The sequence below is a fragment of the Mixophyes fleayi genome, chromosome 10 (genome assembly GCF_038048845.1).
Source record: "Mixophyes fleayi isolate aMixFle1 chromosome 10, aMixFle1.hap1, whole genome shotgun sequence".
NCBI classification, from domain to species: domain Eukaryota; kingdom Metazoa; phylum Chordata; class Amphibia; order Anura; family Limnodynastidae; genus Mixophyes; species Mixophyes fleayi.
The window spans coordinates 19469100-19490611 of NC_134411.1; the positions used below are offsets into that span (position 1 = coordinate 19469100).

The following is a 21512-nucleotide window of genomic DNA, read 5'->3' on the forward strand; positions in this document are numbered from 1 at the left end:
TAGTCGGTCATCTTCCCAGAGGGGAAGTCGTAAGACCGCTAAGTCTTTCACAAAACAATTGACCGTCCAACAGTCGTTTGCCATGACCACAAAATACGATAGTAGTCACCCTATTGCAAAGCGTATAACTGCGGCTGTAACTGCAATGTTGGTGTTAGACGTGCGCCCGGTGTCCGCCATCAGTGGAGTGGGATTTAGAGGGTTGATGGAGGTATTATGGCCCCGGCACCAAATTTACTACCGGGGCCACTCCACTGTGCAGTCCATATTTAGGTGTATCAGATATTAAACAACGGTGACAGTTGATGCCCAATTTTTTAATTATATTGTGGCCTCGGTACCAAATTGTGTACCGGGGCCACCACACTACGCAGTCCAGATACTTGTTTGGTGGAATTCAGACCAGTTGAGGGTTTTATTATTATATTGTGGGGACCACTCTATCTATACCACACTACAACTCTATACCACTCTATTTAATACTTTAATTCTATTTAATACTTTAATTCTATTTCATACTTTAATTCTACTTAATACTTTAATTCTATTTCATACTTTAATTCTATTTCATACTTTAATTCTATTACTAATTACCATAAAGAGGAACTGCCGCTTCTATTTAATACTTTAATTCTATTAGTAGTTACCATAAAGAGGAACAAAATAAACCAATTTTACCAAAAGTATAATATGACTTAGACTTACAAACACTACACTTGAAAGATGGTGCCTTTAAATGAAAAAGTCAGTCTTCATTGCACGACTATGTGCAACAGGGACAGTTTTTTGGTTTACAAAGTCAACCAATAACACTTCGACCCTGTCTGTCTTTAACATACTTGATGGGATCTCAATGACGAATTGTCTGTACCATGTTTGGAGGAGGTATTGTGGCCCCGGTATCAAATTGGGTACCGGGGCCACCCCACTACGCAGTCCAGATACTTGTTTGGTGGAATTCTGACACGTGGAGGGTTTTTTAATTATATTGTGGCCTCGGTACCAAATTGTGTACCGGGGCCACCACACTACGCAGTCAAGATAGATAGATGCGTATCATAGATAAAGTACATTCAGTGGTGTGGGGCAAATTGAAAAATATTCAAAATGCACTGACATTATCAAAAACAAGAGGTTGTCACACGCTAAAACTCCAACATGTATATGATGGAGAGGATGGAGGAGCAGCCGTATGTGTAGTGTAATGCAGACCTGTTGAAGGTTTTTTATATATTTTATTGTGGTGCCCAGTGCCCACTCCTCTAGGCAGTCCAGGTACATTTATTGGTGCGATTCATAAAAGTTCAGGGTTTTTAATATATTGTGGTGACCCACTCCTCTACGCAGTCCAGGTACATTTATTGGTGCGATTCATAAAAGTTCAGGGTTTTTAATATATTGTGGTGACTCACTCCTCTACGCAGTCCAGGTACATTTATTGGTGCGAATCAAACAAGTTGATGGTTTTCTTATTATATATATTGTGGTGACCCACTCCTTTACGCAGTCCAGGTACATTTATTGGTGCGATTCATAAAAGTTCAGGGTTTTTAATATATTGTGGTGACCCACTCCTCTACGCAGTCCAGGTACATTTATTGGTGCGATTCATAAAAGTTCAGGGTTTTTAATATATTGTGGTGACCCACTCTTCTACGCAGTCCAGGTACATTTATTGGTGCGATTCATAAAAGTTCAGGGTTTTTAATATATATTGTGGTGACCCACTCCTCTACGCAGTCCAGATACATTTATTGGTGCGAATCATAAAAGTTCAGGGTTTTTAATATATATTGTGGTGACCCACTCCTCTACGCAGTCCAGGTACATTTATTGGTGCGATTCATAAAAGTTCAGGGTTTTTAATATATTGTGGTGACCCACTCCTCTACGCAGTCCAGGTACATTTATTGGTGCGAATCAAACAAGTTGATGGTTTTCTTATTATATATATTGTGGTGACCCACTCCTCTACGCAGTCCAGGTACATTTATTGGTGCGATTCATAAAAGTTCAGGGTTTTTAATATATTGTGGTGACCCACTCCTCTACGCAGTCCAGGTACATTTATTGGTGCGATTCATAAAAGTTCAGGGTTTTTAATATATTGTGGTGACCCACTCCTCTACGCAGTCCAGGTACATTTATTGGTGCGATTCATAAAAGTTCAGGGTTTTTAATATATTGTGGTGACCCACTCCTCTACGCAGTCCAGGTACATTTATTGGTGCGATTCATAAAAGTTCAGGGTTTTTAATATATTGTGGTGACCCACTCCTCTACGCAGTCCAGGTACATTTATTGGTGCGAATCAAACAAGTTGATGGTTTTCTTATTATATATATTGTGGTGACCCACTCCTCTACGCAGTCCAGGTACATTTATTGGTGCGATTCATAAAAGTTCAGGGTTTTTAATATATTGTGGTGACCCACTCCTCTACGCAGTCCAGGTACATTTATTGGTGCGATTCATAAAAGTTCAGGGTTTTTAATATATATTGTGGTGACCCACTCCTCTAGGCAGTCCAGGTACATTTATTGGTGCGAATCATAAAAGTTCAGGGTTTTTAATATATATTGTGGTGACCCACTCCTCTACGCTGTCCAGGTACATTTATTGGTGCGATTCATAAAAGTTCAGGGTTTTTAATATATATTGTGGTGACCCACTCCTCTACGCAGTCCAGGTACATTTATTGGTGCGAATCATAAAAGTTCAGGGTTTTTAATATATATTGTGGTGACCCACTCCTCTACGCAGTCCAGGTACATTTATTGGTGCGAATCATAAAAGTTCAGGGTTTTTAATATATATTGTGGTGACCCACTCCTCTACGCAGTCCAGAAAGATACCTTGTTGCAACGTTTTGGACTAATAACTATATTGTGAGGTGTTCAGAATACACTGTAAATTAGTGGAAATGCTTGTTATTGAATGTTATTGAGGTTAATAATAGCCTAGGAGTGAAAATAAGCCCAAAAACTTGATTTTTAAACTTTTTATGTTTTTTTTCAAAAAAAATCCGAATCCAAAACCTTAAATCCGAACCGAGACCTTTCGTCAAGTGTTTTGCGAGACAAATCCGAACCCCTAAAAAAACGAAAATCCGGATCCAAAACACAAAACACGAGACCTCAAAAGTCGCCGGTGCACATCCCTACTCTTAAGCATGTCTTTGCTTTGTAAACCTGTTTTCCACTTCCACTTACCATATGTTTCTTAACCACTGCCATCATGGTCAACCCTCCCAGATACATCTTCATGTCACAAATATCTGTTCAATCTCATGGCTTTTTCCGATATTGATATATCAAGGTTTCAATACATATTTGCCAGGAATGAGTTGAATGAAAAGACTAAGAGTGAAATGTTTCAAATTGAGAAAGGAGAATATGAGGCTTATATGAGAAAGAAGAGATAATGACATTTTTAGTTTTACACTCTATTTTACCAGCTGTTTACAGAATTAATGAGACACTAGTCTTATCAGGACTCTTATGAGCCTTTAACAAAGAAATGTATTTTTAGCTGTCCTTTCCCTTACAAAGCAGCAAAGGTTTCATGTGGTGCTGTGGCTTAGTTGGTTAAAGCGCCTGTCTAGTAAACAGGAGATCCTGAGTTCAAATCTTATTTGCCTACATTTCTATCTCCTCATTTGATAATTACTGTATTGCATCAGAAATAAGACTATTGCACCCATGACTCTGCTTCAACATAACGCTCTTGATTGCAGTGCGTTAAGTATTTCCAGAAAAAATGGCTTCATGTTTCTTAAGCAAGCTTTGAGATAAATGCTAATTTTGCTTTTATCATTTTCAGTCAGAGTTCTCCATTTGACTATATTATATTTGCCATTCCAACATCAGCTGTTTTTCTTGCTGTACGAAGCATTGAAGTAAAAGGCTAAGCCCCGAGGATGACTGCATTTGACCAATGTGGGAAGCACACAATATATAGATAGTTGACCGCATTAAATATTTTGCAATCTAATCCTTGCAGAACACCTCTTAACACTCAATTTACACTTAAATAAAATAAAAATGCAGGAAACTGTTTAACTCTTAAATGAATAACTTTTAATTATGTGAATTGTCTTCTCATACTTATTAAAGAGCTTCAATATAAATTGACTCTTAAGCATGTCTTTGCTTTGTAAACCTGTTTTCCACTTCCACTTACCATATGTTTCTTAACTACTGCCATCATGGTCAACCCTCCCAGATACATCTTCATGTCACAAATATCTGTTCAATCTCATGGCTTTTTCCGATATTGATATATCAGGGTTTCAATACATATTTGCCAGGAATGAGTTGAATGAAAAGACTGAGAGTGAAATGTTTCAAATTGAGAAAGGAGAATATGAGGCTTATATGAGAAAGAAGAGATAATGACATTTTTAGTTTTACACTCTATTTTACCAGCTGTTTACAGAATTAATGAGACACTAGTCTTATCAGGACTCTTATGAGCCTTTAACAAAGAAATGTATTTTTAGCTGTCCTTTCCCTTACAAAGCAGCAAAGGTTTCATGTGGTGCTGTGGCTTAGTTGGTTAAAGCGCCTGTCTAGTAAACAGGAGATCCTGAGTTCAAATCTCAGCAGTGCCTTTATTTGCCTACATTTCTATCTCATCATTTGATAATTACTGTATTGCATCAGAAATAAGACTATTGCACCCATGACTCTGCTTCAACATAACGCTCTTGATTGCAGTGCGTTAAGTATTTCCAGAAAAAATGGCTTCGTGTTTCTTAAGCAAGCTTTGAGATAAATGCTAATTTTGCTTTTATCATTTTCAGTCAGAGTTCTCCATTTGACTATATTCTATTTGCCATTCCAATATCAGCTGTTTTTTTTGCTGTACGAAGCATTGAAGTAAAAGGCTAAGCCCCGAGGATGACTGCATTTAACCAATGTGGGAAGCACACAATATATAGATAGTTGACCGTATTAAATATTTGGCAATCTAATCCTTGCAGAACACCTCTTAACACTCAATTTAAACTTAAATAAAATAAAAATGCAGGAAACTGTTTAACTCTTAAATGAATAACTTTTAATTATGTGAATTGTCTTCTCATACTTATTAAAGAGCTTCAATATAAATTGACTCTTAAGCATGTCTTTGCTTTGTAAACCTGTTTTCCACTTCCACTTACCATATGTTTCTTAACTACTGCCATCATGGTCAACCCTCCCAGATACATCTTCATGTCACAAATATCTGTTCAATCTCATGGCTTTTTCCGATATTGATATATCAAGGTTTCAATACATATTTGCCAGGAATGAGTTGAATGAAAAGACTGAGAGTGAAATGTTTCAAATTGAGAAAGGAGAATATGAGGCTTATATGAGAAAGAAGAGATAATGACATTTTTAGTTTTACACTCTATTTTACCAGCTGTTTACAGAATTAATGAGACACTAGTCTTATCAGGACTCTTATGAGCCTTTAACAAAGAAATGTATTTTTAGATTTCCTTTCCCTTACAAAGCAGCAAAGGTTTCATGTGGTGCTGTGGCTTAGTTGGTTAAAGCGCCTGTCTAGTAAACAGGAGATCCTGAGTTCAAATCTCAGCAGTGCCTTTATTTGCCTACATTTCTATCTCATCATTTGATAATTACTGTATTGCATCAGAAATAAGACTGTTGCACCCATGACTCTGCTTCAACATAACGCTCTTGATTGCAGTGCGTTTAGTATTTCCAGAAAAAATGGCTTCATGTTTCTTAAGCAAGCTTTGAGATAAATGCTAATTTTGCTTTTATCATTTTCAGTCAGAGTTCTCCATTTGACTATATTCTATTTGCCATTCCAATATCAGCTGTTTTTTTTGCTGTACGAAGCATTGAAGTAAAAGGCTAAGCCCCGAGGATGACTGCATTTGACCAATGTGGGAAGCACACAATATATAGATAGTTGACCGTATTAAATATTTGGCAATCTAATCCTTGCAGAACACCTCTTAACACTCAATTTAAACTTAAATAAAATAAAAATGCAGGAAACTGTTTAACTCTTAAATGAATAACTTTTAATTATGTGAATTGTCTTCTCATACTAATTAAAGAGCTTCAATATAAATTGACTCTTAAGCATGTCTTTGCTTTGTAAACCTGTTTTCCACTTCCACTTACCATATGTTTCTTAACCACTGCCATCATGGTCAACCCTCCCAGATACATCTTCATGTCACAAATATCTGTTCAATCTCATGGCTTTTTCCGATATTGATATATCAAGGTTTCAATACATATTTGCCAGGAATGAGTTGAATGAAAAGACTAAGAGTGAAATGTTTCAAATTGAGAAAGGAGAATATGAGGCTTATATGAGAAAGAAGAGATAATGACATTTTTAGTTTTACACTCTATTTTACCAGCTGTTTACAGAATTAATGAGACACTAGTCTTATCAGGACTCTTATGAGCCTTTAACAAAGAAATGTATTTTTAGCTGTCCTTTCCCTTACAAAGCAGCAAATGTTTCATGTGGTGCTGTGGCTTAGTTGGTTAAAGTGCCTGTCTAGTAAACAGGAGATCCTGAGTTCAAATCTCAGCAGTGCCTTTATTTGCCTACATTTCTATCTCATCATTTGATAATTACTGTATTGCATCAGAAATAAGACTGTTGCACCCATGACTCTGCTTCAACATAACGCTCTTGATTGCAGTGCATTAAGTATTTCCAGAAAAAATGGCTTCATGTTTCTTAAGCAAGCTTTGAGATAAATGCTAATTTTGCTTTTACCATTTTCAGGCAGAGTTCTCCATTTGACTATATTCTATTTGCCATTCCAACATCAGCTGTTTTTCTTGCTGTACGAAGCATTGAAGTAAAAGGCTAAGCCCCGAGGATGACTGCATTTAACCAATGTGGGAAGCACACAATATATAGATAGTTGACCGTATTAAATATTTGGCAATCTAATCCTTGCAGAACACCTCTTAACACTCAATTTAAACTTAAATAAAATAAAAATGCAGGAAACTGTTTAACTCTTAAATGAATAACTTTTAATTATGTGAATTGTCTTCTCATACTAATTAAAGAGCTTCAATATAAATTGACTCTTAAGCATGTTTTTGCTTTGTAAACCTGTTTTCCACTTCCACTTACCATGTTTCTTAACTACTGCCATCATGGTCAACCCTCCCAGATACATCTTCATGTCACAAATATCTGTTCAATCTCATAGCTTTTTCCGATATTGATATATCAGGGTTTAATACATATTTGCCAGGAATGAGTTGAATGAAAAGACTGAGAGTGAAATGTTTCAAATTGAGAAAGGAGAATATGAGGCTTATATGAGAAAGAAGAGATAATGACATTTTTAGTTTTACACTCTATTTTACCAGCTGTTTACAGAATTAATGAGACACTAGTCTTATCAGGACTCTTATGAGCCTTTAACAAAGAAATGTATTTTTAGCTGTCCTTTCCCTTACAAAGCAGCAAAGGTTACATGTGGTGCTGTGGCTTAGTTGGTTAAATCGCCTGTCTAGTAAACAGGAGATCCTGAGTTCAAATCTCAGCAGTGCCTTTATTTACCTACATTTCTATCTCATCATTTGATAATTACTGTATTGCATCAGAAATAAGACTATTGCACCCATGACTCTGCTTCAACATAACGCTCTTGATTGCAGTGCGTTAAGTATTTCCAGAAAAAATGGCTTCGTGTTTCTTAAGCAAGCTTTGAGATAAATGCTAATTTTGCTTTTATCATTTTCAGTCAGAGTTCTCCATTTGACTATATTCTATTTGCCATTCCAATATCAGCTGTTTTTTTTGCTGTACGAAGCATTGAAGTAAAAGGCTAAGCCCCGAGGATGACTGCATTTAACCAATGTGGGAAGCACACAATATATAGATAGTTGACCGCATTAAATATTTGGCAATCTAATCCTTGCAGAACACCTCTTAAAACTCAATTTAAACTTAAATAAAATAAAAATGCAGGAAACTGTTTAACTCTTAAATGAATAACTTTTAATTATGTGAATTGTCTTCTCATACTTATTAAAGAGCTTCAATATAAATTGACTCTTAAGCATGTCTTTGCTTTGTAAACCTGTTTTCCACTTCCACTTACCATATGTTTCTTAACTACTGCCATCATGGTCAACCCTCCCAGATACATCTTCATGTCACAAATATCTGTTCAATCTCATGGCTTTTTCCGATATTGATATATCAAGGTTTCAATACATATTTGCCAGGAATGAGTTGAATGAAAAGACTGAGAGTGAAATGTTTCAAATTGAGAAAGGAGAATATGAGGCTTATATGAGAAAGAAGAGATAATGACATTTTTAGTTTTACACTCTATTTTACCAGCTGTTTACAGAATTAATGAGACACTAGTCTTATCAGGACTCTTATGAGCCTTTAACAAAGAAATGTATTTTTAGCTGTCCTTTCCCTTACAAAGCAGCAAATGTTTCATGTGGTGCTGTGGCTTAGTTGGTTAAAGTGCCTGTCTAGTAAACAGGAGATCCTGAGTTCAAATCTCAGCAGTGCCTTTATTTGCCTACATTTCTATCTCATCATTTGATAATTACTGTATTGCATCAGAAATAAGACTGTTGCACCCATGACTCTGCTTCAACATAACGCTCTTGATTGCAGTGCATTAAGTATTTCCAGAAAAAATGGCTTCATGTTTCTTAAGCAAGCTTTGAGATAAATGCTAATTTTGCTTTTACCATTTTCAGGCAGAGTTCTCCATTTGACTATATTCTATTTGCCATTCCAACATCAGCTGTTTTTCTTGCTGTACGAAGCATTGAAGTAAAAGGCTAAGCCCCGAGGATGACTGCATTTAACCAATGTGGGAAGCACACAATATATAGATAGTTGACCGTATTAAATATTTGGCAATCTAATCCTTGCAGAACACCTCTTAACACTCAATTTAAACTTAAATAAAATAAAAATGCAGGAAACTGTTTAACTCTTAAATGAATAACTTTTAATTATGTGAATTGTCTTCTCATACTAATTAAAGAGCTTCAATATAAATTGACTCTTAAGCATGTTTTTGCTTTGTAAACCTGTTTTCCACTTCCACTTACCATGTTTCTTAACTACTGCCATCATGGTCAACCCTCCCAGATACATCTTCATGTCACAAATATCTGTTCAATCTCATAGCTTTTTCCGATATTGATATATCAGGGTTTAATACATATTTGCCAGGAATGAGTTGAATGAAAAGACTGAGAGTGAAATGTTTCAAATTGAGAAAGGAGAATATGAGGCTTATATGAGAAAGAAGAGATAATGACATTTTTAGTTTTACACTCTATTTTACCAGCTGTTTACAGAATTAATGAGACACTAGTCTTATCAGGACTCTTATGAGCCTTTAACAAAGAAATGTATTTTTAGCTGTCCTTTCCCTTACAAAGCAGCAAAGGTTTCATGTGGTGCTGTGGCTTAGTTGGTTAAATCGCCTGTCTAGTAAACAGGAGATCCTGAGTTCAAATCTCAGCAGTGCCTTTATTTACCTACATTTCTATCTCATCATTTGATAATTACTGTATTGCATCAGAAATAAGACTATTGCACCCATGACTCTGCTTCAACATAACGCTCTTGATTGCAGTGCGTTAAGTATTTCCAGAAAAAATGGCTTCGTGTTTCTTAAGCAAGCTTTGAGATAAATGCTAATTTTGCTTTTATCATTTTCAGTCAGAGTTCTCCATTTGACTATATTCTATTTGCCATTCCAATATCAGCTGTTTTTTTTGCTGTACGAAGCATTGAAGTAAAAGGCTAAGCCCCGAGGATGACTGCATTTAACCAATGTGGGAAGCACACAATATATAGATAGTTGACCGCATTAAATATTTGGCAATCTAATCCTTGCAGAACACCTCTTAAAACTCAATTTAAACTTAAATAAAATAAAAATGCAGGAAACTGTTTAACTCTTAAATGAATAACTTTTAATTATGTGAATTGTCTTCTCATACTTATTAAAGAGCTTCAATATAAATTGACTCTTAAGCATGTCTTTGCTTTGTAAACCTGTTTTCCACTTCCACTTACCATATGTTTCTTAACTACTGCCATCATGGTCAACCCTCCCAGATACATCTTCATGTCACAAATATCTGTTCAATCTCATGGCTTTTTCCGATATTGATATATCAAGGTTTCAATACATATTTGCCAGGAATGAGTTGAATGAAAAGACTGAGAGTGAAATGTTTCAAATTGAGAAAGGAGAATATGAGGCTTATATGAGAAAGAAGAGATAATGACATTTTTAGTTTTACACTCTATTTTACCAGCTGTTTACAGAATTAATGAGACACTAGTCTTATCAGGACTCTTATGAGCCTTTAACAAAGCAATGTATTTTTAGATTTCCTTTCCCTTACAAAGCAGCAAAGGTTTCATGTGGTGCTGTGGCTTAGTTGGTTAAAGCGCCTGTCTAGTAAACAGGAGATCCTGAGTTCAAATCTCAGCAGTGCCTTTATTTGCCTACATTTCTATCTCATCATTTGATAATTACTGTATTGCATCAGAAATAAGACTGTTGCACCCATGACTCTGCTTCAACATAACGCTCTTGATTGCAGTGCGTTTAGTATTTCCAGAAAAAATGGCTTCATGTTTCTTAAGCAAGCTTTGAGATAAATGCTAATTTTGCTTTTATCATTTTCAGTCAGAGTTCTCCATTTGACTATATTCTATTTGCCATTCCAATATCAGCTGTTTTTTTTGCTGTACGAAGCATTGAAGTAAAAGGCTAAGCCCCGAGGATGACTGCATTTGACCAATGTGGGAAGCACACAATATATAGATAGTTGACCGTATTAAATATTTGGCAATCTAATCCTTGCAGAACACCTCTTAACACTCAATTTAAACTTAAATAAAATAAAAATGCAGGAAACTGTTTAACTCTTAAATGAATAACTTTTAATTATGTGAATTGTCTTCTCATACTAATTAAAGAGCTTCAATATAAATTGACTCTTAAGCATGTCTTTGCTTTGTAAACCTGTTTTCCACTTCCACTTACCATATGTTTCTTAACCACTGCCATCATGGTCAACCCTCCCAGATACATCTTCATGTCACAAATATCTGTTCAATCTCATGGCTTTTTCCGATATTGATATATCAAGGTTTCAATACATATTTGCCAGGAATGAGTTGAATGAAAAGACTAAGAGTGAAATGTTTCAAATTGAGAAAGGAGAATATGAGGCTTATATGAGAAAGAAGAGATAATGACATTTTTAGTTTTACACTCTATTTTACCAGCTGTTTACAGAATTAATGAGACACTAGTCTTATCAGGACTCTTATGAGCCTTTAACAAAGAAATGTATTTTTAGATTTCCTTTCCCTTACAAAGCAGCAAAGGTTTCATGTGGTGCTGTGGCTTAGTTGGTTAAAGCGCCTGTCTAGTAAACAGGAGATCCTGAGTTCAAATCTCAGCAGTGCCTTTATTTGCCTACTTTTCTATCTCATCATTTGATAATTACTGTATTGCATCAGAAATAAGACTGTTGCACCCATGACTCTGCTTCAACATAACGCTCTTGATTGCAGTGCGTTAAGTATTTCCAGAAAAAATGGCTTCATGTTTCTTAAGCAAGCTTTGAGATAAATGCTAATTTTGCTTTTATCATTTTCAGTCAGAGTTCTCCATTTGACTATATTCTATTTGCCATTCCAATATCAGCTGTTTTTTTTGCTGTACGAAGCATTGAAGTAAAAGGCTAAGCCCCGAGGATGACTGCATTTGACCAATGTGGGAAGCACACAATATATAGATAGTTGACCGCATTAAATATTTGGCAATCTAATCCTTGCAGAACACCTCTTAACACTCAATTTAAACTTAAATAAAATAAAAATGCAGGAAACTGTTTAACTCTTAAATGAATAACTTTTAATTATGTGAATTGTCTTCTCATACTAATTAAAGAGCTTCAATATAAATTGACTCATAAGCATGTCTTTGCTTTGTAAACCTGTTTTCCACTTCCACTTACCATATGTTTCTTAACTACTGCCATCATGGTCAACCCTCCCAGATACATCTTCATGTCACAAATATCTGTTCAATCTCATGGCTTTTTCCGATATTGATATATCAGGGTTTCAATACATATTTGCCAGGAATGAGTTGAATGAAAAGACTGAGAGTGAAATGTTTCAAATTGAGAAAGGAGAATATGAGGCTTATATGAGAAAGAAGAGATAATGACATTTTTAGTTTTACACTCTATTTTACCAGCTGTTTACAGAATTAATGAGACACTAGTCTTATCAGGACTCTTATGAGCCTTTAACAAAGAAATGTATTTTTAGATTTCCTTTCCCTTACAAAGCAGCAAAGGTTTCATGTGGTGCTGTGGCTTAGTTGGTTAAAGCGCCTGTCTAGTAAACAGGAGATCTCAGCAGTGCCTTTATTTGCCTACATTTCTATCTCATCATTTGATAATTACTGTATTGCATCAGAAATAAGACTGTTGCACCCATGACTCTATTTGAACATAACTCTCTTGATTGCAGTGCGTTAAGTATTTCCAGAAAAAATGGCTTCATGTTTCTTAAGCAAGCTTTGAGATAAATGCTAATTTTGCTTTTATCATTTTCAGTCAGAGTTCTCCATTTGACTATATTCTATTTGCCATTCCAATATCAGCTGTTTTTTTTGCTGTACGGAGCATTGAAGTAAAAGGCTAAGCCCCGAGGATGACTGCATTTGACCAATGTGGGAATCACACAATATATAGATAGTTGACCGCATTAAATATTTGGCAATCTAATCCTTGCAGAACACCTCTTAACACTTAATTTACACTTAAATAAAATAAAGATGCAGGAAACTGTTTAACTCTTAAATGAATAACTTTTAATTATGTGAATTGTCTTCTCATACTTATTAAAGAGCTTCAATATAAATTGACTCTTAAGCATGTCTTTGCTTTGTAAACCTGTTTTCCACTTCCACTTACCATATGTTTCTTAACTACTGCCATCATGGTCAACCCTCCCAGATACATCTTCATGTCACAAATATCTGTTCAATCTCATGGCTTTTTCCGATATTGATATATCAAGGTTTCAATACATATTTGCCAGGAAAGAGTTGAATGAAAAGACTGAGAGTGAAATGTTTCAAATTGCGAAAGGAGAATATGAGGCTTATATGAGAAAGAAGAGATAATGACATTTTTAGTTTTACACTCTATTTTACCAGCTGTTTACAGAATTAATGAGACACTAGTCTTATCAGGACTCTTATGAGCCTTTAATAAAGAAATGTATTTTCAGCTGTCCTTTCCCTTACAAAGCAGCAAAGGTTTCATGTGGTGCTGTGGCTTAGTTGGTTAAAGCGCCTGTCTAGTAAACAGGAGATCCTGAGTTCAAATCTCAGCAGTGCCTTTATTTGCCTACATTTCTATCTCCTCATTTGATAATTACTGTATTGCATCAGAAATAAAACTGTTGCACCCATGACTCTATTTCACCATAACTCTCTTGATTGCAGTGTGTTAAGTATTTCCAGAAAAAATGGCTTCATGTTTCTTAAGCAAGCTTTGAGATAAATGCTAATTTTGCTTTTATCATTTTCAGTCAGAGTTCTCCATTTGACTATATTATATTTGCCATTCCAACATCAGCTGTTTTTCTTGCTGTACGAAGCATTGAAGTAAAAGGCTAAGCCCCGAGGATGACTGCATTTGACCAATGTGGGAAGCACACAATATATAGATAGTTGACCCCATTAAATATTTTGCAATCTAATCCTTGCAGAACACCTCTTAACACTCAATTTACACTTAAATAAAATAAAAATGCAGGAAACTGTTTAACTCTTAAATGAATAACTTTTAATTATGTGAATTGTCTTCTCATACTTATTAAAGAGCTTCAATATAAATTGACTCTTAAGTATGTCTTTGCTTTGTAAACCTGTTTTCCACTTCCACTTACCTACCATATGTTTCTTAACTACTGCCATCATGGTCAACCCTCCCAGATACATCTTCATGTCACAAATATCTGTTCAATCTCATGGCTTTTTCCGATATTGATATATCAGGGTTTCAATACATATTTGCCAGGAATGAGTTGAATGAAAAGACTGAGAGTGAAATGTTTCAAATTGAGAAAGGAGAATATGAGGCTTATATGAGAAAGAAGAGATAATGACATTTTTAGTTTTACACTCTATTTTACCAGCTGTTTACAGAATTAATGAGACACTAGTCTTATCAGGACTCTTATGAGCCTTTAACAAAGAAATGTATTTTTAGCTGTCCTTTCCCTTACAAAACAGCAAAGGTTTCATGTGGTGCTGTGGCTTAGATGGTTAAAGCGCCTGTCTAGTAAACAGGAGATCCTGAGTTCAAACCTCAGCAGTGCCTTTATTTGCCTACATTTCTATCTCATCATTTGATAATTACTGTATTGCATCAGAAATAAGACTGTTGCACCCATGACTCTGCTTCAACATAACGCTCTTGATTGCAGTGCGTTAAGTATTTCCAGAAAAAATGGCTTTGTGTTTCTTAAGCAAGCTTTGAGATAAATGCTAATTTTGCTTTTATCATTTTCAGTCAGAGTTCTCCATTTGACTATATTCTATTTGCCATTCCAATATCAGCTGTTTTTTTTGCTGTACGAAGCATTAAAGTAAAAGGCTAAGCCCCGAGGATGACTGCATTTAACCAATGTGGGAAGCACACAATATATAGATAGTTGACCGCATTAAATATTTGGCAATCTAATCCTTGCAGAACACCTCTTAACACTCAATTTAAACTTAAATAAAATAAAAATGCAGGAAACTGTTTAACTCTTAAATGAATAACTTTTAATTATGTGAATTGTCTTCTCATACTAATTAAAGAGCTTCAATATAAATTGACTCTTAAGCATGTCTTTGCTTTGTAAACCTGTTTTCCACTTCCACTTACCATATGTTTCTTAACTACTGCCATCATGGTCAACCCTCCCAGATACATCTTCATGTCACAAATATCTGTTCAATCTCATGGCTTTTTCCGATATTGATATATCAGGGTTTCAATACATATTTGCCAGGAATGAGTTGAATGAAAAGACTGAGAGTGAAATGTTTCAAATTGAGAAAGGAGAATATGAGGCTTATATGAGAAAGAAGAGATAATGACATTTTTAGTTTTACACTCTATTTTACCAGCTGTTTACAGAATTAATGAGACACTAGTCTTATCAGGACTCTTATGAGCCTTTAACAAAGCAATGTATTTTTAGATTTCCTTTCCCTTACAAAGCAGCAAAGGTTTCATGTGGTGCTGTGGCTTAGTTGGTTAAAGCGCCTGTCTAGTAAACAGGAGATCCTGAGTTCAAATCTCAGCAGTGCTTTTATTTGCCTACTTTTCTATCTCATCATTTGATAATTACCGTATTGCATCAGAAATAAGACTGTTGCACCCATGACTCTGCTTCAACATAACGCTCTTGATTGCAGTGCGTTAAGTATTTCCAGAAAAAATGGCTTCATGTTTCTTAAGCAAGCTTTGAGATAAATGCTAATTTTGCTTTTATCATTTTCAGTCAGAGTTCTCCATTTGACTATATTCTATTTGCCATTCCAATATCAGCTGTTTTTTTTGCTGTACGAAGCATTGAAGTAAAAGGCTAAGCCCCGAGGATGACTGCATTTGACCAATGTGGGAAGCACACAATATATAGATAGTTGACCGCATTAAATATTTGGCAATCTAATCCTTGCAGAACACCTCTTAACACTCAATTTAAACTTAAATAAAATAAAAATGCAGGAAACTGTTTAACTCTTAAATGAATAACTTTTAATTATGTGAATTGTCTTCTCATACTAATTAAAGAGCTTCAATATAAATTGACTCATAAGCATGTCTTTGCTTTGTAAACCTGTTTTCCACTTCCACTTACCATATGTTTCTTAACTACTGCCATCATGGTCAACCCTCCCAGATACATCTTCATGTCACAAATATCTGTTCAATCTCATGGCTTTTTCCGATATTGATATATCAGGGTTTCAATACATATTTGCCAGGAATGAGTTGAATGAAAAGACTGAGAGTGAAATGTTTCAAATTGAGAAAGGAGAATATGAGGCTTATATGAGAAAGAAGAGATAATGACATTTTTAGTTTTACACTCTATTTTACCAGCTGTTTACAGAATTAATGAGACACTAGTCTTATCAGGACTCTTATGAGCCTTTAACAAAGAAATGTATTTTTAGATTTCCTTTCCCTTACAAAGCAGCAAAAGTTTCATGTGGTGCTGTGGCTTAGTTGGTTAAAGCGCCTGTCTAGTAAACAGGAGATCTCAGCAGTGCCTTTATTTGCCTACATTTCTATCTCATCATTTGATAATCACTGTATTGCATCAGAAATAAGACTGTTGCACCCATGACTCTGCTTCAACATAACTCTCTTGATTGCAGTGCGTTAAGTATTTCCAGAAAAAATGGCTTCATGTTTCTTAAGCAAGCTTTGAGATAAATGTTAATTTTGATTTTATCATTTTCAGTCAGAGTTCTCCATTTGACTATATTATATTTGCCATTCCAACATCAGCTGTTTTTCTTGCTGTACGAAGCATTGAAGTAAAAGGCTAAGCCCCGAGGATGACTGCATTTCACCAATGTGGGAAGCACACAATATATAGATAGTTGACCGCATTAAATATTTGGCAATCTAATCCTTGCAGAACACCTCTTAACACTCAATTTAAACTTAAATAAAATAAAAATGCAGGAAACTGTTTAACTCTTAAATGAATAACTTTTAATTATGTGAATTGTCTTCTCATACTAATTAAAGAGCTTCAATATAAATTGACTCATAAGCATGTCTTTGCTTTGTAAACCTGTTTTCCACTTCCACTTACCATATGTTTCTTAACTACTGCCATCATGGTCAACCCTCCCAGATACATCTTCATGTCACAAATATCTGTTCAATCTCATGGCTTTTTCCGATATTGATATATCAGGGTTTCAATACATATTTGCCAGGAATGAGTTGAATGAAAAGACTGAGAGTGAAATGTTTCAAATTGAGAAAGGAGAATATGAGGCTTATATGAGAAAGAAGAGATAATGACATTTTTAGTTTTACACTCTATTTTACCAGCTGTTTACAGAATTAATGAGACACTAGTCTTATCAGGACTCTTATGAGCCTTTAACAAAGAAATGTATTTTTAGATTTCCTTTCCCTTACAAAGCAGCAAAGGTTTCATGTGGTGCTGTGGCTTAGTTGGTTAAAGCGCCTGTCTAGTAAACAGGAGATCCTGAGTTCAAATCTCAGCAGTGCCTTTATTTGCCTACATTTCTATCTCATCATTTGATAATTACTGTATTGCATCAGAAATAAGACTATTGCACCCATGACTCTGCTTCAACATAACGCTCTTGATTGCAGTGCATTAAGTATTTCCAGAAAAAATGGCTTCGTGTTTCTTAAGCAAGCTTTGAGATAAATGCTAATTTTGCTTTTATCATTTTCAGTCAGAGTTCTCCATTTGACTATATTCTATTTGCCATTCCAATATCAGCTGTTTTTTTTGCTGTACGAAGCATTGAAGTAAAAGGCTAAGCCCCGAGGATGACTGCATTTGACCAATGTGGGAAGCACACAATATATAGATAGTTGACCGTATTAAATATTTGGCAATCTAATCCTTGCAGAACACCTCTTAACACTCAATTTAAACTTAAATAAAATAAAAATGCAGGAAACTGTTTAACTCTTAAATGAATAACTTTTAATTATGTGAATTGTCTTCTCATACTAATTAAAGAGCTTCAATATAAATTGACTCTTAAGCATGTTTTTGCTTTGTAAACCTGTTTTCCACTTCCACTTACCATATGTTTCTTAACTACTGCCATCATGGTCAACCCTCCCAGATACATCTTCATGTCACAAATATCTGTTCAATCTCATAGCTTTTTCCGATATTGATATATCAGGGTTTCAATACATATTTGCCAGGAATGAGTTGACTGAAAAGACTGAGAGTGAAATGTTTCAAATTGAGAAAGGAGAATATGAGGCTTATATGAGAAAGAAGAGATAATGACATTTTTAGCTTTACACTCTATTTTACCAGCTGTTTACAGAATTAATGAGACACTAGTCTTATCAGGACTCTTATGAGCCTTTAACAAAGAAATGTATTTTTAGCTGTCCTTTCCCTTACAAAGCAGCAAAGGTTTCATGTGGTGCTGTGGCTTAGTTGGTTAAAGCGCCTGTCTAGTAAACAGGAGATCCTGAGTTCAAATCTCAGCAGTGCCTTTATTTGCCTACATTTCTATCTCATCATTTGATAATTACTGTATTGCATCAGAAATAAGACTATTGCACCCATGACTCTGCTTCAACATAACGCTCTTGATTGCAGTGCGTTAAGTATTTCTAGAAAAAATGGCTTCGTGTTTCTTAAGCAAGCTTTGAGATAAATGCTAATTTTGCTTTTATCATTTTCAGTCAGAGTTCTCCATTTGACTATATTCTATTTGCCATTCCAATATCAGCTGTTTTTTTTGCTGTACGAAGCATTGAAGTAAAAGGCTAAGCCCCGAGGATGACTGCATTTGACCAATGTGGGAAGCACACAATATATAGATAGTTGACCGTATTAAATATTTGGCAATCTAATCCTTGCAGAACACCTCTTAACACTCAATTTAAACTTAAATAAAATAAAAATACAGGAAACTGTTTAACTCTTAAATGAATAACTTTTAATTATGTGAATTGTCTTCTCATACTAATTAAAGAGCTTCAATATAAATTGACTCTTAAGCATGTCTTTGCTTTGTAAACCTGTTTTCCACTTCCACTTACCATATGTTTCTTAACCACTGCCATCATGGTCAACCCTCCCAGATACATCTTCATGTCACAAATATCTGTTCAATCTCATGGCTTTTTCCGATATTGATATATCAGGGTTTCAATACATATTTGCCAGGAATGAGTTGAATAAAAAGACTGAGAGTGAAATGTTTCAAATTGAGAAAGGAGAATATGAGGCTTATATGAGAAAGAAGAGATAATGACATTTTTAGTTTTACACTCTATTTTACCAGCTGTTTACAGAATTAATGAGACACTAGTCTTATCAGGACTCTTATGAGCCTTTAACAAAGAAATGTATTTTTAGCTGTCCTTTCCCTTACAAAGCAGCAAAGGTTTCATGTGGTGCTGTGGCTTAGTTGGTTAAAGCGCCTGTCTAGTAAACAGGAGATCCTGAGTTCAAATCTCAGCAGTGCCTTTATTTGCCTACATTTCTATCTCATCATTTGATAATTACTGTATTGCATCAGAAATAAGACTATTGCACCCATGACTCTGCTTCAACATAACGCTCTTGATTGCAGTGCATTAAGTATTTCCAGAAAAAATGGCTTCGTGTTTCTTAAGCAAGCTTTGAGATAAATGCTAATTTTGCTTTTATCATTTTCAGTCAGAGTTCTCCATTTGACTATATTCTATTTGCCATTCCAATATCAGCTGTTTTTTTTGCTGTACGAAGCATTGAAGTAAAAGGCTAAGCCCCGAGGATGACTGCATTTGACCAATGTGGGAAGCACACAATATATAGATAGTTGACCGTATTAAATATTTGGCAATCTAATCCTTGCAGAACACCTCTTAACACTCAATTTAAACTTAAATAAAATAAAAATGCAGGAAACTGTTTAACTCTTAAATGAATAACTTTTAATTATGTGAATTGTCTTCTCATACTAATTAAAGAGCTTCAATATAAATTGACTCTTAAGCATGTTTTTGCTTTGTAAACCTGTTTTCCACTTCCACTTACCATATGTTTCTTAACTACTGCCATCATGGTCAACCCTCCCAGATACATCTTCATGTCACAAATATCTGTTCAATCTCATAGCTTTTTCCGATATTGATATATCAGGGTTTCAATACATATTTGCCAGGAATGAGTTGACTGAAAAGACTGAGAGTGAAATGTTTCAAATTGAGAAAGGAGAATATGAGGCTTATATGAGAAAGAAGAGATAATGACATTTTTAGCTTTACACTCTATTTTACCAGCTGTTTACAGAATTAATGAGACACTAGTCTTATCAGGACTCTTATGAGCCTTTAACAAAGAAATGTATTTTTAGCTGTCCTTTCCCTTACAAAGCAGCAAAGGTTTCATGTGGTGCTGTGGCTTAGTTGGTTAAAGCGCCTGTCTAGTAAACAGGAGATCCTGAGTTCAAATCTCAGCAGTGCCTTTATTTGCCTACATTTCTATCTCATCATTTGATAATTACTGTATTGCATCAGAAATAAGACTATTGCACCCATGACTCTGCTTCAACATAACGCTCTTGATTGCAGTGCGTTAAGTATTTCTAGAAAAAATGGCTTCGTGTTTCTTAAGCAAGCTTTGAGATAAATGCTAATTTTGCTTTTATCATTTTCAGTCAGAGTTCTCCATTTGACTATATTCTATTTGCCATTCCAATATCAGCTGTTTTTTTTGCTGTACGAAGCATTGAAGTAAAAGGCTAAGCCCCGAGGATGACTGCATTTGACCAATGTGGGAAGCACACAATATATAGATAGTTGACCGTATTAAATATTTGGCAATCTAATCCTTGCAGAACACCTCTTAACACTCAATTTAAACTTAAATAAAATAAAAATACAGGAAACTGTTTAACTCTTAAATGAATAACTTTTAATTATGTGAATTGTCTTCTCATACTAATTAAAGAGCTTCAATATAAATTGACTCTTAAGCATGTCTTTGCTTTGTAAACCTGTTTTCCACTTCCACTTACCATATGTTTCTTAACCACTGCCATCATGGTCAACCCTCCCAGATACATCTTCATGTCACAAATATCTGTTCAATCTCATGGCTTTTTCCGATATTGATATATCAGGGTTTCAATACATATTTGCCAGGAATGAGTTGAATGAAAAGACTGAGAGTGAAATGTTTCAAATTGAGAAAGGAGAATATGAGGCTTATATGAGAAAGAAGAGATAATGACATTTTTAGTTTTACACTCTATTTTACCAGCTGTTTACAGAATTAATGAGACACTAGTCTTATCAGGACTCTTATGAGCCTTTAACAAAGAAATGTTTTTTTTAGATTTCCTTTCCCTTACAAAGCAGCAAAGGTTTCATGTGGTGCTGTGGCTTAGTTGGTTAAAGCGCCTGTCTAGTAAACAGGAGGTCCTGAGTACAAATCTCAGCAGTGCCTTTATTTGCCTACATTTCTACACCATTTGATAATTACTGTATTGCATCAGAAATAAGACTGTTGCACCCATGACTCTGCTTCAACATAACGCTCTTGATTGCAGTGCATTAAGTATTTCCAGAAAAAATGGCTTCATGTTTCTTAAGCAAGCTTTGAGATAAATGCTAATTTTGCTTTTACCATTTTCAGGCAGAGTTCTCCATTTGACTATATTCTATTTGCCATTCCAACAT

At 35.1% G+C, this 21512-nt stretch overlaps 16 non-coding genes across 16 annotated transcripts; all 16 read left to right on the top strand.

Moving 5' to 3' along the window:
* Positions 1 to 4538: 4538 nt before the first annotated feature.
* On the top strand, positions 4539 to 4612 carry TRNAT-AGU (transfer RNA threonine (anticodon AGU)). The gene has a single exon. It is a non-coding gene; the product is annotated as a tRNA-Thr (tRNA).
* A 908-nt stretch (positions 4613 to 5520) lies between these two features.
* TRNAT-AGU (transfer RNA threonine (anticodon AGU)) lies at positions 5521 to 5594 on the top strand. The gene has a single exon. It is a non-coding gene; the product is annotated as a tRNA-Thr (tRNA).
* A 908-nt stretch (positions 5595 to 6502) lies between these two features.
* Positions 6503 to 6576, top strand: TRNAT-AGU (transfer RNA threonine (anticodon AGU)). Its single transcript has one exon. It is a non-coding gene; the product is annotated as a tRNA-Thr (tRNA).
* A 905-nt stretch (positions 6577 to 7481) lies between these two features.
* TRNAT-AGU (transfer RNA threonine (anticodon AGU)) lies at positions 7482 to 7555 on the top strand. Its single transcript has one exon. It is a non-coding gene; the product is annotated as a tRNA-Thr (tRNA).
* Positions 7556 to 8463: 908 nt separating this feature from the next.
* On the top strand, positions 8464 to 8537 carry TRNAT-AGU (transfer RNA threonine (anticodon AGU)). Its single transcript has one exon. It is a non-coding gene; the product is annotated as a tRNA-Thr (tRNA).
* Positions 8538 to 9442: 905 nt separating this feature from the next.
* Positions 9443 to 9516, top strand: TRNAT-AGU (transfer RNA threonine (anticodon AGU)). Its single transcript has one exon. It is a non-coding gene; the product is annotated as a tRNA-Thr (tRNA).
* A 908-nt stretch (positions 9517 to 10424) lies between these two features.
* Positions 10425 to 10498, top strand: TRNAT-AGU (transfer RNA threonine (anticodon AGU)). The gene has a single exon. It is a non-coding gene; the product is annotated as a tRNA-Thr (tRNA).
* Positions 10499 to 11406: 908 nt separating this feature from the next.
* On the top strand, positions 11407 to 11480 carry TRNAT-AGU (transfer RNA threonine (anticodon AGU)). Its single transcript has one exon. It is a non-coding gene; the product is annotated as a tRNA-Thr (tRNA).
* Positions 11481 to 13357: 1877 nt separating this feature from the next.
* On the top strand, positions 13358 to 13431 carry TRNAT-AGU (transfer RNA threonine (anticodon AGU)). The gene has a single exon. It is a non-coding gene; the product is annotated as a tRNA-Thr (tRNA).
* Positions 13432 to 14343: 912 nt separating this feature from the next.
* Positions 14344 to 14417, top strand: TRNAT-AGU (transfer RNA threonine (anticodon AGU)). The gene has a single exon. It is a non-coding gene; the product is annotated as a tRNA-Thr (tRNA).
* A 908-nt stretch (positions 14418 to 15325) lies between these two features.
* On the top strand, positions 15326 to 15399 carry TRNAT-AGU (transfer RNA threonine (anticodon AGU)). The gene has a single exon. It is a non-coding gene; the product is annotated as a tRNA-Thr (tRNA).
* A 1877-nt stretch (positions 15400 to 17276) lies between these two features.
* TRNAT-AGU (transfer RNA threonine (anticodon AGU)) lies at positions 17277 to 17350 on the top strand. Its single transcript has one exon. It is a non-coding gene; the product is annotated as a tRNA-Thr (tRNA).
* Positions 17351 to 18258: 908 nt separating this feature from the next.
* On the top strand, positions 18259 to 18332 carry TRNAT-AGU (transfer RNA threonine (anticodon AGU)). Its single transcript has one exon. It is a non-coding gene; the product is annotated as a tRNA-Thr (tRNA).
* Positions 18333 to 19240: 908 nt separating this feature from the next.
* Positions 19241 to 19314, top strand: TRNAT-AGU (transfer RNA threonine (anticodon AGU)). The gene has a single exon. It is a non-coding gene; the product is annotated as a tRNA-Thr (tRNA).
* A 908-nt stretch (positions 19315 to 20222) lies between these two features.
* TRNAT-AGU (transfer RNA threonine (anticodon AGU)) lies at positions 20223 to 20296 on the top strand. Its single transcript has one exon. It is a non-coding gene; the product is annotated as a tRNA-Thr (tRNA).
* A 909-nt stretch (positions 20297 to 21205) lies between these two features.
* On the top strand, positions 21206 to 21279 carry TRNAT-AGU (transfer RNA threonine (anticodon AGU)). Its single transcript has one exon. It is a non-coding gene; the product is annotated as a tRNA-Thr (tRNA).
* Positions 21280 to 21512: the final 233 nt, after the last annotated feature.